Source organism: Dama dama, chromosome 33 (assembly GCF_033118175.1).
Source record: "Dama dama isolate Ldn47 chromosome 33, ASM3311817v1, whole genome shotgun sequence".
Taxonomy (NCBI): domain Eukaryota; kingdom Metazoa; phylum Chordata; class Mammalia; order Artiodactyla; family Cervidae; genus Dama; species Dama dama.
Window position 1 is genome coordinate 42,146,674 of NC_083713.1, and position 18,444 is coordinate 42,165,117.

The 18,444-nt window shown below is 39.9% G+C and overlaps 2 non-coding genes across 2 annotated transcripts; one reads left to right on the plus strand and one right to left on the minus strand.

Annotated features, from left to right (window-relative positions):
* The first annotated feature begins 7,965 nt into the window (after positions 1–7,965).
* Positions 7,966–8,036, plus strand: TRNAG-GCC (transfer RNA glycine (anticodon GCC)). The gene has a single exon. It is a non-coding gene; the product is annotated as a tRNA-Gly (tRNA).
* A 287-nt stretch (positions 8,037–8,323) lies between these two features.
* Positions 8,324–8,395, minus strand: TRNAA-CGC (transfer RNA alanine (anticodon CGC)). The gene has a single exon. It is a non-coding gene; the product is annotated as a tRNA-Ala (tRNA).
* Positions 8,396–18,444: the final 10,049 nt, after the last annotated feature.

Here is an 18,444-nt window from a genome sequence, read left to right on the forward strand (position 1 = left end):
CACATTAAAATGGAAATAATTTGTCTGTTAGACATTCAGTTAATTGACCAAATCGAATACTCCTCTCACCAGTGCAATACCCTTTTTGGGTAAACATGGTGTATACCTAACAGAGGAAAGGGGAAGAGTGAAGAGGTCTCCAAGTAACTAATAGCAGTATTAACATTTTAAGCATAAACTCAAGATAAGATGGTTCATGAATGTTAAGGAACAAAACAAAGTCAAATGGTATATGACTTTACAATACAGCCCCTTACAGTAAATGAAGATAAAGAAACATAAACAAAAATGTGTTAATGGTTATCAGTGTTCAAAGTTAAATCTGTAAGTTTCTATTAAGATACCTTACTCACTTTCACAACTTCTGTGCTGAGATGATTCAATCTTCGATGGAAAAGTTCAAGGTATTTACAAACAATTCAAAAAATGGATCTGTCTATTATATTAGGACACACAGAAAATTAAATCTGTGCAAAATGCTGAGGAGACACACAATTAAGATGTTGCTTTGGCCCTATTCTATAGGCCAATGGCATCCAATTTGGGGCCTTAGGGACTTAGATTAACTGAGCCTCTGAGTACTGACTTAAAGGAGTTAAATGTCCCAAAGAAATACCAGGAGGCAAGGGAGCTGGGAGTCATTTCCAAGAGCATGTCTGTGGGCCACAAGGACAAGGACACAATAGAATACACACACACACACACACACACAAAAAAGCCAGAGGGCTTTCCTGGTGGCTCAATGATAAGAATCTGCCTGCCATTGCAGGAGACACAAGAGACTCAGGTTCAATCCCTGGATTGGGAATATCCCCTGGAGAAGGAACTGGCAACCCACTCCAATATTCTTGCCCGGGAAATCCCAAGGACAAAGGAGTCTGGAGGTCTACGGTCCATGGGGTGGTCACAGAAGAGTCTGACACAACTTAGTGACTAAACAACAACAATATATATGTGTGTTTGTTGGATTGTGATGTTTAAAAAAAAACAAAACAGCTAGAATTTGAGAGCAGAGGCTCTGTGGTGTCTCTGCACTTGCAGGGTTTGGCATAGGATGTGCTAGTTCAAACACAGGAAAGTCAGATCTTTCTGTGAACCTACTGTACAGTAATTCGTCACGAGTATGCTCTAGTTTTGACCAAAGATGTTTCAAAGATAATTCACTCCTGGTCAGAGAGGCTTTCTTGCCCCTTAATGTTATTTTGCATACATTGTATATTTTAAATGTAACCTAGAAGTGACAGTGAGCCCTTCTTATCCTTAGATGAGTTGCACAAAGCTAAAGTGTTCCTCCCTATTCCAAACTGAGTATCCCCAACCAGAGACACACTTTTTTTTTCTTTTATATATTAACAGCCTTAAATGACAGCTGGTTCTAGCTCTTCAGCTGCTTGCTTAGGAGATCATTTCTGCTGCATATAACATATTTTCCTTATGATTTAAGTCCATTATATGGCCAGATATCTTTGTTTGTTCAAAACTAGAGAGAAGGTTACTTTCCGCATGCAATTTTCAGTATCAGTCAGAATATCTGAACACTGACTTTACATACAACATTGCTTTAGGGTCTACTGAAACGCAATCTGCAGCAGTGGCCACAGGGCTGGACAAGGTCTGTTTTCATGCAAACAGAACAGCTGTATAAAACTTTCTCTGACCAAAAGTATAAATGTTAGAGGAAGGTATGGGTACAGGAAAAAATAAAATATTTTTGGTAAATATTTAAGAGGTAAATTTTGACAGGGACTAGAAGGAGCTCAGAAAAGAAGCTCCTTCAATACAAGGAGCTCAGAAAAGTAAGATACAAATGAGGTTTGTTTATATACAAATAACCTGAAAAATCAATCTAAAAATGAGAAACATTCTAGTAAACAGGGTCCATCAATAGAGGATTGATTACATTATGTTCTCTCTCCCTGTCTCTCTCTCTCCCAACCTCCACCACCCCCATGACTGTACTAGAATGGAGGAAAAATTTTACTTCCTACTGTGTATCTTTTTGTGTTGTTTGCATTTTTATAACATATATGCTTTGATTTTACTTTTTATGATTTTTTGAGCTGGGCAGAGCTCAGTAGTCTAGAGTTGAGCTACTCATACTTTCTGTTCATGATACATTATTCTTATCAGACCACACCTCTTCGTTGTTTCTTTCATGTATTTATTGACTTTTATCCCCATATCCTATTTAATTCCCTTTGCCTCCCCATAAGCCATCAGTATTTGTGCTTAATATACATCTCTTGTTTATATGTGACCTTACAAAAGAGGTATTGTTTTGCTTACATTATTTTAAACTCATATAATATTGTCATCTTTGTAGCTTACATTTGTAGCCTGCCAGTCTCCTCTGTCCATGGAATTCTCCAGGCAAGAATACTGGAGTGAGTTGCAATTCCCTTCTCCAGGGGATCTTCCTAAGCCAGGGATCGAACCCGGGTTGGAATCAAACCCAGGTTGGAATCAAAGCCAGCTCTCCCGTGTTGCAGGCAGATTCTTTACCGACTGAGCCATCAGGGAAGCCCCTACATCATACTAGGCACTATGCTTTTGAGAGCATCCATGTTACTCTGTAATACATCTGACCCAATGCCGTGTCCATGCTGCGTACAAGCCATGGTGTGTCCCATCACCATCCAAGTGCGAGGCTATGGATGACTACACAGGACATGCTTCTGTGAAGCTGGCCCTGAATCTAGCAAGGTTTAGAAAATGTGGTCATGCCTGGGATCCACTGAGGTTGGTGAACAAAAGAGCAATGTAATGAAATCAGTGTTTTAAAAAATACAGACATCTCTTGGGAGTAATTCTGCAGTATGTATGGAAATTTTAAATGCACTTACCCTTTGACTTAGCAGTTGCACCTCTAGGAATTTATCCTGTAACATGTCCTACACATGAGCAAAATGGCATTTGTTCAAGGATATTCACTGCAGTTTATCTCCACTAAGGAAAGATCAGAGATAGTCTGTCCTCTGTTAATGACCTGGCTAAGGTAATGATGGCTCCTTCATGTAGTGGACATTCTCATCATCTTCACGCATCTTAGCATTACACCTGCAGTCTTCATTTCCCTGCCTTGACTCAATCCTAAGGAAACTTGGCCTTGGGGTACTGTTTGTGATTGTGAGATGGAATAAATAAAATTTGAATTCCTAACCAGTAAAAGGCAGTTAAAAATGATAGAACCATTAAAAAGAAAGAAGTATCTTCCCATGTACTTGGAAAGAAATTTTCCTGAGATCCATTTTTCTGAAAAAAAGAAAGAGAGAAAAGACAAATGAGCACAATAGTGTGTATGGTATGTACCATTTTTGCATAAAAGTAAAATGCTATGTGTGTATCTACATAGAATATCTGAATAAATGCTGCTCCCAGAGATGGCTGTCAAAAGAAAAGGATAAAGAATTCCCACCCATAAACCTGAGGACTCTATGGATTTGCAATTAATTCAATTATTGAACCAGCAATAAAGGAACAATTTTATTTTCAAATATTAAGGAAGTAAGAAACAGAGGGAGGAGGGGTAGGAGGGAGTGAGTAGGAGAAGGAGGGAGAAAATTCACTGGTAACAGCATGAAGCATGTCCAAGGAAACCAGGGGTTTCCCAGGTAACCCAAGAAGTGTGCTCATAAGGGTCTGCATGAGGTAGGAGAGAGGGATGGGAGCAAGAATCAGTACCATTTTAAAAGGGGGGAATCAGATGCAGTGACTGATTGGACTTGCTGGAGGACTAGGCATGAGCATATCACAAGCAGGAGGATTTGGCAGTGACAGCTTTCTAGGAAAAATTGCTGCATTCTCAACATCTGCATGCATCTGAGAATTACACCTGGATTCTTCATTTCCATGCCTTGATTTTAATCCTTAGGAAAGTAGGCCTTGGGGTACTACTTGTGATTCTAAAATGGAGTAAGTAATGATTTAATTCCCAGCCAGTAAAGGGCAATCCAAATGACTGGCTCCACCATTTCCCCAGGGCTAGTTTGTAACCTGGGACAGAAATAAGCTGTGTGTATTAAATCAATACAATCACTCACAAGTTGAAAAAAAAAAATAAGTCATTGCTTTGCTGGCTATGCATCCTATGAACTATTTCTGTTTCTTAATGGTTTGCTTTCTTCAGCTTTAAGCTTGGCCAGACTTCCACAGTGAGCCAACAGCAACCAGGGACTAGGTGCCTTGAGCAAGTGTCCCAAGGTGCCATGATGCAAATTACAAGCTCCTGCCTGCACCACGGGACTGTCACAAAGATCAGGTTTCCTAAGAGACAGGATTGTGTAACCTCTCACGGCACTCCTTGCTTTCTTCCTCTCGGCCGCCCTCACTGGGCTTGCTCATCAGAGCTTGGGAGCACGGTAGACTAGGGGAAGTGTCAGGGTATGCCATCTGGTGATCTTTCCATGTTTAACCATGCCAAGGGGGAAAGCACGGCCTGCCACAGCATCTCTGATGTGAAACAGGGTTAATATAGAGTGTATCTCTGAAACACAATGATAACTGTATTTGTCATGATGTGTCACTCAGAACTAGCAAAGGAGGAGGGTTCTTCCTGCCCGATAAGCCGTGTCTCCACAGATTCCAGACACCCCACTTCCCTGTCTCTCTTTGACCCCTCAATTCCTGCTGCTCCCTAAAATAGACCTTCCCAAGGCTCTGCCCTCAACTCTCTGGGATTGCCTCCATATCTATATTCTTACCTTCCAGTCCTGAGCAGCTGAAGCCCAACTCACCTTCGAGCCTTGATTTCTTCAGATCTAGATGACAGCTACCTAGTAAGGTTCTCCCCTGACTTATCTCAGTCAGTATTTCCAGAAGTGAACACTTGACTCCACTCTTTAGTTCCCATCCTTTCTCCTGACTTCCCTACACTACACCACTCTTCTCCCACTTAAGTTACTTGTTCTTCCATAGGTTACTAAAATTGTAGTCTAGATATCTTTATTCCTTAATCTCTCAGATTCATTTTCCTTCTTCCTGCCTTGCCTCATGCTAGAGACCTCATCCTAATTCAAGACCTCATTGCTTCACTGCTCCCATTGTATTCACTTCCTGGGTGAATTCCCCTACACATTGTTGCCAGATCATCTCTTCAGATGCTCTGATCTTTTATCTACTCAAAAAAATCTTTGGTGGCTTTCCTTGCTACTGAATACTAGTCCAACAAACTAAGGATGGGTCCTTCAAATTTTTCATATGGCTTTTATTGGTGATTCAACCACTGATGATGAATTTCTCTAAATTTTCCTTAAACTTTCATATTTTCATCTTATAGCACATTCTACAGTAAAAAGTTCTCTAAATTTACTGTTGGGGGTAAAACAGCTTCTCAATGTGTGTTTTTCATTTGCAAGCAAAATAAATACTACTTAAACTGATTTAAAAAATAAAAGGCAACTTATTGCATAAGGACAACTTACTGACTCATATAAATGCAAAATCCAGAATTTGTTCTAGTTAGGCATGACTGTCATACCAGGAACAGCTTCTCTCTCTCTTTTGTACAAGCAAGATAGCTATAACAATACCAGCTATACATTCAACCTGCTTGACACCACGCCCCCCCCCCCCCCCCAAAAAAAAAAAGTTTCAGTTTATAACTCTGGAAAGAAAGTTCTGGTAAGGATTTTGATTTCCCTTGTTATGGTTACATATTGTCTTTAATTAAGCACAATGGTGAGGGAAAACATTTGGGTAGACTTATCACTGTGAGAAAAGGAGATGAAGGGCCAAGTTGTCTTACCCAAATCTCAAGGTATTGGTTCTCTACAGAGTAGAAGACTTGTAACTGAAAGGGTATAAACTGTTGGGAGACACACACACATCCTACATGCCTTTTGCTGCATGTAACAAAACACCTAATTCAAAGGGGCTTAAACAATAAAGAGCCTGATTTATCTTACCTAACCAAAAATCTGGGTGGAGAAAATTTCAGGATGGCACAATGTATCTTTTTATCTTTCTGCTGGGTCATCCTCTGTCTCCCTGCAAGTCACCGGATGACTGGGGCAGCTCTAAGCATTATACCTCACAAGACAGTGTTACAAGCAGGAAAGAAAGGGCAAAAGAGACACGGTCTTTCCCAAAAGCCCCTGGCTGACCATTCTTTCTGTCACTGGCAGGAACTGTCACAAACCCATCCCAGCTCAGTCCTTGGAAAGGGGAATGGAATAACTGGCTTAATGCACACAATTTGTCCCTGGAGCTAGGTAGACTCTCAGGAAGAAAAAAAGTAAACAAGTCATTGGTGGGTCACTAATAATGTTTGCCATTAGATCATACTTCTTATTTGATTCCTGCCACCTGTTTAAATTTTTAAATTTGTAGTGTTTCTCATGAAGTTTTAGATTGCCTTTTTATTTTGAATCATAGTATTTCAGAGTTTAGATGAACTTACGTCATCCAGTTGAGGGCTTTTCAACGTTTTTTATTCCAGACTTGTAAGCCATCAAACAAATGCAAATAAACGGGAGAGGTTATAAATGAGCTGGTGAAGTGTGGAAGCCAGGTAAAGAAGGTGAGTTCCCCCCATTCCCCCCACCCACCAGCCCCCCCACCCCCACCCCGCCCCGCCTGCTGCTGGCTAGTGACCCTGAGACACTTTTGGAATGCAATTTTAAAACCTCATCTCTCCTCTAGTTCTCTTACTTTAAGGAATGGAGGTCCTAAGAAGTAAAATGATTTGCGTTTGCTCCCCCATATGTTACTAAGACTGTAGTCTAGATTTCTTTATTCCTTAATCTCTTTGTATCTCTTACATCTTTATAATTCTGTATTGTATTTGTCTTCAAATTTTGCTTTGTATGCACCCACTTGAAAAAAAAATCCTTAAAAATAACTCTTGATGTAGAAGTCTCACCTTATTTCAGCAGTTTGTTATACTCCTTCTTTAACCCCAGTCTTGATACACAGTATTCCTGAGCTACACAGGAAGTATTTCTGGTGTAACTACACAGTGTTTTATTCTGTTGTAGGCAGGAGAGTGGCTAAGCAACAGAATATTAAGCATGATACCACTTGTGTTCCAGCTTTGACTCTAACAGCCTCACTTTTTCTCATTTGTTGAGCTGAAGTAATTATAACACCTACTTCACTGGGTTGAAGTTCACAGGCAATGTACTTACATAGCCCAGCACATAGCAACTGCTATGTGTTTACTGTTATTTCTCAATCATCCCCTTCCCCCCATATTCTTTTTGGCCTTCAAAGATCCTATAAACTGCTGGCAATTTCCCTCTCAGGGATAAAGGGGCAAAAATGCCTAAATCCTGAGTCTCCTATCTTATGTTTAGACTCATTTCCATGAATGCATTTCCTTCACTTTACTTTCTCCTCCTCATATAACTTCACTGTATGGTTTGCAATTTTACTTTCCGTGGAAAGGAAGGGTAACTAATACTGTGGAGTATAAGAGTCCTGGGATCAAGTTTCTCACTATCAAAGAAAGGACATCTTACAGATTCTAGGTCACTTGTCAAGAATCACCAACGTTCCAAAGATGCCTGCTCACATCTCCTAGTTCCAATATACTTGGATCTAAGTGCCAGTTCGCCTTCACCGCTCCGACAAAACTACTCCCAATCCCTGACAGTTACCCCATGTATTTGCCTGAATTAGCTAAGATTAGAAAAGTAAAACAGGAGTGGTTGTTTTAAAACATCTAAACATCTGAAGACACAACTAAGTAATTGTGTAATTTTGTGTCTACATATTAATAACATTTTTATTTGCCTCATTCACTGAGGAGACTTCAGAAGACAGAACCTCCCCTCAAGGTTCAACAGAACTAACTATAATGAGCTTTTTTTGGTAAATGTTAACTCAATATTTATAGTTATTTAATTTAAAAACTCCACTGCTTTTTCTGATGTTGACTTAAGAACTTTACACTTTTGTAACAGAAAAGACCCATTGCACGCTGACAAATCTACTCTAGTAAGGTGTGGAAATCCATCTCTAACAAGAGCATTGGTGGTTCAGTGGTAGAATTCTCGCCTGCCACGCGGGAGGCCCGGGTTCGATTCCCGGCCAATGCAATGTGATGTTTTCCTTTTTCCCACACGTCTCAGCTCCTCAAAACGAGTTCATTAGAAAGTTAGGAATGGTCATTTTATGCAAATAAATATGACGAGCATAATTTCTCGTTGGAGTTTCTCGTGGAGCAATTAAAATGGCTCATTCCCTGAGGCGCGCCATATTTTGAGACTTTCTTTTACATATTTTTAGGGCGCTTAGAGTACACATGTGAAATGTAATGGGACATACATTTACTATATTATATGGATTTAAAAAAAAAAAAAAAAAAAAAAAACCCTAGGCTGTTTGGAGATGCCGGGGATTGAACCCGGGACCTCACACATGCGAAGCGCGCGCTCTACCACTGAGCTACATCCCCCAGCCGAGAAATCCTTTTCTGTTATAGGTATTCATTCAGGCTAGCGCTAGACCAATGGCTCTGGTTAAGTTTCGAGACTTTATTTTGGTGCGAGCTTCCGCGGCATCCTCTTTTCTACCTTTGCCACTTCTTTTGAAACTGCTTCTGAGATGTATCAGAACTTCATGCGACCAGTGTTGTGGGACGCAAACCTGACTGGCTCTCGAGCACTCCCGCGAGGCGCCTGGAGCCCGAACTGAGAGCCTGCGCCCGGCCGCGCGGCGGGGCGGGACGTCCCGGCGCAGAGCGCCAGCCCGAGCCCGACTCCTCCTCGGCTTACTGCGCAGGCGCCGCAGAACGCGGAGGTGGGGGTGCATCCGGCGCTTTGTTGCGGAGAGGACCCCCCAGTAAGGGCTCCGAGGGAGCAGGCGGGAATCGCCGTGAGCGCTGTCCTGGTGCCAAAGGAGACCTGCTCCTGAAGCAGAGCGGTGGGGACCTTCTGTGCACTGCCGAAAACCTTTCGGATTTACCTGTACAGCCGCCCTGCCCCCACCAAAATAAACCCACATCTCAGGAAACCTTGTTCACGCCAAATCCCCATGAACTGGCTTTGTAGGGGTTACAGCCAACTCTTGTAGGAGAAAATGACTTAACAGCATGCTTTTTATGTGGGGTCCAAACTGAAAGAAAATGACACCAACACCCTCTTTGTAGCTTAATTGTACATAAATGATAAGGTCGATGGGAAGTACCTCCTCATGATGCACTTTTCTCGCCGGTATTTACACCTTGGACCCATCTGACTGATACGTTGTGATAGAAACACATAAGTCACTTAACACTACTTCATTGTGTCCTCAGAACTCTTCTAACCGCTAATCCTACCCCCGGCCCCAAAGGAAGAAATGTACCCCAGTCGTGTTTCCTTGAAATAACCTCTCTCTGGTTATTTGAGTGCTAGGTAATACGTTGGACTAATTGACCTTATAATGAAATGATGTGTTTGATCCTTCCCAGTGCAGTTTAAACTGATACCACCCCAAGGAAGCGAAGGCTGAGTGGGAAAAGCCTCGGGTGCCCTGATGGGAAAGAACAGGGGGGCGATTTTGTGTCGGGGGAACTGGGCTACCTTCTCTTCCAAATGACCTGTAAGGCTGGCTGACCCAAACGGCACACGGTGAGGGCCTAGAATTTCCACTGCTTTCCGTTGCAGTAGAGCGCCCCTCGTAAAACGAAAAGTCAGCAGGCCAACAGCCAGAGCAGAAAAGCAGAAGTTTCAAAATAACTCTGGGTGAACCACAAGTTTCATAATCAAGTCCTAGATTAAAAATAAATAAGTTACTGTGTTTGCTTACAGTAATTTCAACAAATAATGGCTCATAATCAGATTTTGTTTTTAATGAGAACAAGCCAGAACAAGCCACATACTGATCTAATATGACTTCAATGCAGAATGTCTTTAAAAAAAGATAAAAGCCACGTCACTGAACCGTCATTAAGGAACTCCGCTCCAAACGTAAACATTTCCAAACCAACCCCTGTTTTCCATCCAGAGTCACTAGAACATGAACCTCTTCAGTTGACTGAGTCAAGAAACAGAGAACCATTTTTCACCAACCAGGGTTTTCACCAATGCAAATGACAAGTGTAATATTCAGTTAGTTGTAAAGGAAGCATGTTTGCCTTTGGTGACCTCACCTTGACATCCTCTTTAGGATCCCTTCCTCATATTAAGACTTCTTTCTCCATCATATGAGGCACTTCCTTTCTGGGACTTCGTTCTTAGGCAAGGCTCCTTCTAAATTGTTCATTCCTCCTACTTATTCTACTAGTCCAGAACATAACTTGGTGAATTGGGTAAGGAAAATTAAGTCAAGCTCTAAAGCCAAGAGAGGATGTGAAATCGATTTACTGGCCTGGCATAACCCAACAGAAAGATGGCTTTTTCAGCCACTGTAGTGGGTGGGAAAGATGAGATATGGCACACTTTAAATTAGGGAATACTTCTTGGATCCCATTGATTCTGTATGCAAATAAGACTGCCCCTGCTCTGCTTACAGATGAAGATAGGCTGACCAAGTGTCCAAAATCATGGAGAATTAAAAAGACACTTATATTTTCCACCTTCCCCACATTTCTCGGTTGGGGACAAATTTTCCCCAAATTTTCCATTCTCAGTCTCTCTGTCACACATCATGCACAGCCCCCTCCCTTCACAACAATCGACCTTACACCCCTACTTTGAGGCAGGTGACTTTATCTCTGGTACGGTTTCCATATTTCCTTTCACATTCTTGCTTCAGCTCCTGGCAATCTTTGTCCAACAGGTATAGAGCATCTTTCCCTCCAAGTTGACAACAAGTTAAGATACTTGTTCCCAGTCCAAGCAGCAGTTCTTACTCCTATCAGCACATTAGAATTACTTATAAGAGTCTTGGAAAAAATGCTGATACTTGCTCGAGCCCACTCCCAACCAATGAAGTCAGAATTGCTAGGACTGGGTGTAAGCATCAGTACCTTTTTAAACTTCCAGGTTATTCCAAGGTGCTGCTAAACCCAAGAGCTAGTACTTAAGGTCTATTTTTTCATGACAACAACAGATGTCTAGTGATGGTTTTAACTAACCTTACTGTGTTAGTCATTTCACAAGATATACATATATCAAATCATGTCATGCACTTGAATCTAGTACAATATTATATGTTAATTATATCTCAATAAAACCGGGGAAAAACCCAAGAGATATCTATCACCAGACCACTGGTTCTCAAACTTGGCAGTACACTGAAAGCACTTGGCAGGCTTTAAAAAAACTCTGATGCTTGAATTCCATTCCTAAATATACTTATTTAATTGGTCTGAGAGTGGTCTGGGCATAGGAATTTTAAAAGGTGATTCTAATATGCAGCCAAGGTAGAGAACCGTAGTGCTCAAGTACACGCTCTCTCAAGATCTTCACCCAATTATGTGAGCAGCCAAGCTTGCTAAAATTCTGACAGTAGAGGACTACTCTCTGCCCAGGGGCTCCCACATTGGGAAGCTGGCATTGCTAGAGGATGAAAGAAACCATCTCAGTCCAACTTCTCCTCCCTATTTTCCTTCACATAAAATAAAACTGGTGGAGGCAGGCGTTCAAGTGCTGAAAACAAACATGCCTTACCCTTGCATATCCTGTCTCCTCTAACCACCCCCACATCACATGAATGAGTTCTTCCAACCAGCTGTCCCTGCTGATTTGCTGGCCATTACAAGGGCTCAAGATGAGACTGAGAAAGACTAGGAGTGGAGTAATCTACACCCAGCATCTGGGACGGCCCTGTGCTCGTGGCTTCCTGGATGAAAAAGGAGCGCTTTACTCAACACCTGAAGGAACAGGCAGCTCTTTGAAATACATTCTTTTGCTTCTCAGGATCATAACTATTAGTAAATCTTCATCACCACAGTTAATTATCATTAATAAGAACCCAAGGGCCAAAAAAACTACTGGTTACATTTAATTCAGAGACAGTTAATAAACATTACTCTTTTCAATAAGTACCCCCAATGTGAAAAATTATAGTGATCATCATTTATGTTTAGAATTAGAAGTATTTATTGAACAGTGTTAGATTCTACTTGGAAAGATGCACATTCTATAATTTAGATTTTGGTTACAAATAGATGGAAACAGAAGGAGGTACATATTTAAGATGACATTTAAGAGAGAAAAGATGTTACAGAAAGCCCATACTTCTGGAAACTCAATGGTCAGTTTCAGAAAGGATGTTATAGGCCTACAGGGAGAAAAAAAAACATTTATCTGTATGGGATATGAAAGATTTTTCCAAACTTAAATTATCTGCTCAACCACAGGAATCCCTGTAGTCTTATACTGGCCTATTCACAAAAGCTGGAAATAGGATACATATTCTTTTGTGGAGGCCTCTGACTGCAGTCTTATTTTACCAACTAGTTAGTCCCCTGGAGATTAGGTATCATATTTTATTCTATATGAACTCCCCATAGCATCAAGCACTCACTGAGTTCTACTGGGGCACATGATACATCCTGGCTTTACAATGTCAAGTGGGAAATTGGTAAAATGGGTGTTCAAGGGTAAATGGACATAAAGGATTCTATTGCACTGATGAAGATATTCTAAAGGATATTCTAAAACTGGATTATGGTGATTGTTGCACAATTCAATAAAATTAACCAAAATTATAATACTTAGTTTGGCAGTTAAAACGGTTGAGTTTTATGATATGTAAATTAGAGCTCAATAAAGCTTTAAAAGAGGAGGTGTAAGGAAATAGAATGGGCCAGCAATGGAATAGGATTAATGTGACAATAAGAAGTTATACATACAGATTGCATAACTGATCTGAAAAAGAAAACAGATGATGCACAAAAGAGGAAAAGTGGAGAATGAAAGACAATGATTTCCTGTGATGTAGAAAGGAACAGTTGTTACACAGATAGGGAAACTAATGTTTCCAATAATTGTTACAAGGATAGGGAATGAATAGCATTTAGATAAATGTTATGGGGAGCTTGAGAAAGAATTCCATAGTGTTGCAAATACAGATGTATATACTGCATGAATACAATAATAATATAAAAATAGGACTCTGTATCTATTTGTTAATGCAAAACATCTCTGATATTAATTCACTATTGATTTACTTACAGATATATTGAAAATTGGGATTATGAGAGAAGGAGGTGTCTAAAATAATTCCCAGTATTCTGGCTTGAAAAATTACATGCATCATGTAACATTACCTGTTTCATTCAATGAAACAGAAAACATGGGAGGGAAAGTGAACTTTATAGGTAGTCATTAGTTCCATTTTTATTCTGTTCAAATTGGGATAATTCATCTCTCCCAAATGGAATTTTAAATGGATACTTAGATGATGAATTTGGAGACAAAAGAGAGGTTTTGTGTTGAAATATATATTTGAGAAATACTAGTGTAGACAAAACAAAGTCATGGATTGGATGAGACTATTTAGGGAGAGAGCAGAGAATGAGACAAGAAAGGACTGAGGGTCTGGCTTTGAGAAACCCTAATAAGTAAAGACTGAGAAAGGAGGATGAAAAGGAACAGCCAGTGATACAGAGGAAAGCCATAATAAGATTTCAGAGATCCCAATGAGAAAAGAATGTTTCAATACAGAGTTAAGCTTAAAAATACTGGCACCGGAGAAATCAGGTAAAATTTCAAAGATAAAAAATGTCCCTCAGATTTAGTGACATGGAAGTCATTGATTAACTTTAATAACAGTTATTTCACAGAAATCAAATGTTAATTCTTCTAATATATGCCATGCGATTCACAGTTACTCTCTCTGGGAAGTTTTTTTGTTTTCTAGTGAAAGAGCTCTGTCAAGCTCTTTACTTTTAATACCTAAACTTAAAGAAACTATTTCTTTTGAAGCAAATTCATTTGGAAATTCATGAGACCCTAGGAATCAAGAAAGGACAAGAGACACAACTACCTTTAATCACAAAAAAGTTTACAAATATTCTTTTCTGGTCTTAAAAAAAGATCACATTTATTCATTTACGTATTCATTTACTCAGTGAGCATCTATTGATCACATACCACATGTCAGGCACTATGCCTGGAACTGGGGCTAAAAAAGTGACAAAGTTAGCAATGCCCCCAGGCTAATGTACTTAGAGGTAATGGAGGAAGCAGCAAACATAAAGAAAGCATCGATTATACAATAAAGGCTATGGTAGAAGGAACTAAGGGTTCCATGCGAGCACAAAAGAGGAACACACAATCAGACCAGGGGATCGGGGAAGGTTTCTGTGGAGACTTTAAGGATGAGCAGCAGTTAGCCTAGTGAGGACGGGGGTGGGGGACAAGGAAGACGAAGAACAAGCTAAGTAGGGGGACAGGATACAAAATGGCGTCGAAGCCAAGAGGATCATAAGCCTTTCAGGGATAGAATATATTTAGCGGGGTGTGTGTGCTCTGTTGTGGAACATGACAAGAAGGAAGCTGGAAAGTAGACAAAGTCTACTTTACACAAGGTCTTGTAAATATCCTAAGAGCATAGAGAGCTGTGAGAAACCATGCAGAGTTCTACAGAGGGAAAAAAACATGAGTTTTATTTTTAGAAAAAGCATTCTGGCCTTAGATTGTAGAGCATATGGAGTGGGTCCCAGCAGGAAACAAGGAAACCACTGGAAGCTTCCTTTTGGCCTCAAGCAATGGAATAATAGACTCAGGCAAGAAATGATGATCTAGAGTTGCATTCTACAATATAGTAGCTACTAGCAATATATGTCTATTGAAATATGGCTAATGCAACTTGAGAAGGTAAAATATCTCATTAGTAGTTTTTTTCATGATGACTGTGTTGAAATGATAACATTTTAATACACTGGATTAAGTAAAATATATCATTAAAGTAAATTTCACTTTCTTTTTACTTTTTGTCATTAGTAGTTCTATTGGACAGCACTGATTCTGAGACTTTGTATTGGAAATGGAGAAGGAGAAAACTGAATGAATAAAGAGATATTGAGGAAGTGGGTTTGACAGAACTTTCATAATCAATTGGACAACAGGGAAAAGGAAAAGAAAGGAATAAATGATTCCAAAGTTTCTGACTTGAGCAACTAAATGAAAGAATGGTAGACTGAAGAGAGTCGAGGAATAAGAAAGTTTCTTTGCTTTGTTTTTATTTTAAGGTAGAAGGAGATTCAGTATGTTTGAGTGAAAATATGGAGTCAGAAGAGAGGGAGACAACAAAGATATAAAAGAGTGAAGAGTGGTTAATAAAAATGAGATGTTCAAGAAACTGAAAGACGTGAAATATTTGGGCTTCCATGGGGACATTAATTCACCTCAAGAAGAAGGTTGAGGCCTGGGTTGAGTAGGCAGTGAGCCCAATGCATATCTTTAAGAAATGAAGGGACTTTCCTGGTGGTCCAGTGGCTAAGATATGCATTCTCAATGCAGGGGGCCCAGGTTCAATCCCTGTTAGGGAACTAGATTCCCCCATGCCACAACTCAGAGTTTGAAGGCCACAGTGAAGATCAAAGATCCAGTATGCCACAGTCTGGTCAAATAAATAACTATTAAAAAAAAAGAAATGAACAAGGGCTTAGGGGTTGGTGATAGGAATGAAGTAGATTTATAGCATAGTAGTTATCCAATAAATATTAGTTTCTTTAAACAGTTCACATACAAAGTAATAATTCTATTTTGTAATTTCACATTAGAATATTTCACATTTCTTTTCACACACATATGAAGACACAGTAAATATCTACACCTTTTCTCTCTCTCAAAACAAACACACACATACACATTTACATATGCTCCCCACTATAGATATACATTAATCCAGATTTTTAGACAAAAATATTACAGAAATTGGGAAAATCCCCTGAAGGAGGGCATGGCAAGTCACTCTAGCATTCTTGCTTGGAGAATCCCCATGGACAGAGGAGCCTGGTGGGTTGCAGTCCATGGGTCACAAAGAGCCAGACACAACTAAGTGACTAAGCACAGCACAGTTATAGAAATTGGAGGTAAGTGTGTTAAATTGTGCAATTTCTTTTAGTGATACAAATAGAAAAAAAATGATGTACCATTTCTTAGCATCATTAACAATAGAAACTTCATAAATGTGCTCAAAAAATAGCTTCTAAAGGTTAGAGGCAGGCCATGCTGGTAGATGCTGAAGAAGCATCTTGAGACAGATTTCTATACTGAAAAGAGTGCTGAACAGGAGTCAGAAGACCTGGTATCCCCAAAGTGGGCAAGAGAGGGTGGGAAGAATTGGGGGATTGGGACTGACATGTAGACACCACTATGTATAAAATAGATAACCAATGAGAACCTACTGTATAGCACAGGGAACTCTACTCAGTGCTCTGTGGTGACCTAAATAGGAAGGAAATCCAAAAAAGAGGGGATCGATGTATACATAGAGCTGATTCACTTTGCGGTACAGCAGACACTAATGCAACACTGTAAAGCAACTGTACTCCAATAAAAATGAAAAAACAAAGAGGGCCTGGTGTCCAAGCAGACTGGTCATTCAGGTGTCTGGGGCAAAACACTTATCTTTGTTGAATCTCCACCTTCTCATCTGTAGAAGACAGATGGCTTTTATAGCTTCTACAACTCAATAGGGTCTTTGTGAGGATTCAGGAAGAGAATGTACTGAAAATTCTTCTGTGACTTGATAAATGCTCATATAAGTTATCTTGACCTGGTTCCGATAAAAATTTATCACAGTCACTACAGTACTGATAATATTCATATTCATAATGGGGAGTTATGAACTGAGTCAAATTTACAGTTGCTTAAGGATGGTTATACTACTTCTTTACTGATTATTGATCATTCTGAACTTTCGTGGGATTTCTTTTCCTGTTTAGAGGAAGTACCAAAATACATCACTTTTAGATTTCCGTAAAAGTGTGGCCCTTGAGTCATCTTATCCGAGTCACCTGAAATATCTGTTTAAAGCACAGTTGCCTGAATTCAACATCCAGAGATTCGGCCCTTTGGGCTAAGACTCAAGAACCTGTATTCAAGTGTGACTCTACACACTATAAAAAATTTTAGAACAACTTTGTTGAGACACAGTTTATCCTTTTATGGTGTACGATTCATTGGTTTTTTTGTATATTCACAAAGTTGCACAATCATCACCATAAAATCTAAAGTCTATTGGGTTAGTTAAAAGTTTCATGGAGGTGGCTGTTCTGTGGGCCCAAGTTTAAAGAGCCCTCCCCTACCCCCAGTATAATGACAAATAAAAGAATTTTTGCATGCCATCAGACTGCTCTGCTGGTCTGCTTTCTGAGCACTAGTGGCCCCTTCCTAAACAAATCTCCATTTTACAACAGGGTTAGGAGATAGTATACAGAGAACATGCAACTGTTACCCGGCCAAGTTGCTGAGCATGATCAGAAAGCATTTGCAAGGGGAAAAAAATCATGATTAGGCTAAGGCTCCTCTTAGCCCCTCTTGAGATTATGAGACTGATGCGCTGCCTATTGCGCTAAGAGGGCACATCTCTCAGGCCCTCTTAAGGCCTGCATTCTGTTCTAAAGGCCTTTTTCTCTTAGGAATTCAGGATCAATGCAACTTCCTAGTATCCTTAAACAGAACATGTCATTAATAGCTTATTGATATTTTCAGTTTGTCTGCTTCTAGAACTCCACTGTTGATTCTGTTTCATCTCTGTTTAATTTGAGGGGAAAGACTTTTAAACAAAAACACTTCATTGTTCTGGTAAACGGTAACCTAAATGGTGACGTGTGAGCCAGAAATACTCAAGACTTTAGAAGAATCCACAACTCTAGTTAGGCTGATGTTTTAGGAAGTCTGCAAAGTGCTTTTCTTACTCTATGGGGAGAATAATGTTCTAGAGAAGCATATTTGGAAAGCTAGGTAAGTTTCTTTTCTGGTTTTTACAGAGAGGTCTTCTTATTTAGTTTACAGTGTTGTAAATTTCTTGAGCATCATATTCACTTAAGAGCATTATAGAGACTTCCCCAGTGGTCCAGTGGCTAAGACTCTGCACTCTCAATGCAGGGGGTCAGGATTCTGTCCCTGTTGGGGAATCCCATAAGCCACAACTAAGAGCTCATGTGCTACAGCTAAAGATCCCACATGCCGGAAACTAAGACCCACGGCAGCCACACAAATAAATAAATACTTTTTAAAAGAACAGTAAAATATTGCTTTACAAAAAAAAAATATTATATGGGTAAGTGTGTCTGATACACACACACATATCCCCCTGGGCCTCTCTTCTCTTCTGGTGAAACTGATAGTCACTCTAGGGAGGTCTTATCAACACCTGAATTTGATTATGAAGATTAAAAACAAAAAAACCCCACAAACTCTTACAGGGGGTTTAGACCAAATGTTCCTTTTTATAGATGAGAAAACCAAGGGTCAGATCAGATGATAACTTTGAACTCAAACACCCTTTTCTGCTTTCCTTGGAGTGGGTGGTCATACCTCTAGAGGGAATTGTCTTGAATTAAAGTTAAGAGCTCAATGAAATATGATTTTCAGGGTAAATTCTAAAAGCTGTCATGAA